This window comes from Varanus komodoensis, unplaced genomic scaffold (genome assembly GCF_004798865.1).
Source record: "Varanus komodoensis strain SLA01 unplaced genomic scaffold, ASM479886v1 scaffold94, whole genome shotgun sequence".
Classification (NCBI taxonomy): domain Eukaryota; kingdom Metazoa; phylum Chordata; class Lepidosauria; order Squamata; family Varanidae; genus Varanus; species Varanus komodoensis.
This window is the reverse complement of record NW_025336646.1, coordinates 1,512,995-1,513,786: the sequence shown is the minus strand read 5'-3', so window position 1 is coordinate 1,513,786 and position 792 is coordinate 1,512,995.

The following is a 792-nucleotide window of genomic DNA, read 5'->3' as shown; positions in this document are numbered from 1 at the left end:
CACTTCCCGGCCACTTCCTTCCCTTAGCATGTCACTTCCGTTCGCACTGCGATTGCGCAAAGACTACTGGATTCCCCATAGAGATCGGCCTGTGAATGTGTGGCACTCTCGCGCCAGCGCAGTAGATCGAGCGATAAACACGTGGCTGCCTGAGCGTGTATTGCGCGAGCGCCGCAGATGCTCTGCTTCCCCCGTCCTGTGCGATTTCGGCTATGTATCTCTAGGCAGAAAAACAAATTCAAGGCCTTCCAGAGGTTTAATCATGCATAGGATTTTGCCCTATGAAAAGCATAGTTTTCAGGGTAGTAGTCGGTGAGCTGATTAATCATGGCCTGAGCTTGGCCGGGAATTATGGGAGTTGCGGTCCAAAACGTCTTCAGCGCACTAGATTGGGAAAGGCTACTCTTAACAGCTGTTTGTGCATAAACCTTCGTGGGCTGCAGTGCAGTCTGAACTGAAGCTTATGACATTCCAAACGTGCTTGTTTTAGGTTCCAGTTTGATTGGGATCTCTGCTTTACCGTACTAAATTGTAAAAGGTAACATGTCTACATACAAGGGAATAGTGCCTTAGCTTTGGGAGTTGCAATTTAGCTGGATTGAGCTTTACTAAAATTCGAAGCATATTCTGTGCGATCTCTTGTGCTTTGATGATTTTCAACTGGAATGTGATTATTTCAGAGAGTTCAGACACGTGGCCAGTATGAGCAAAAGGCCTTTATTGCTAAAAACTTCCATATTCTACTGTGTCTCTTCCATCGCCTATCTGTATCTTAATACTAATACGTGCACT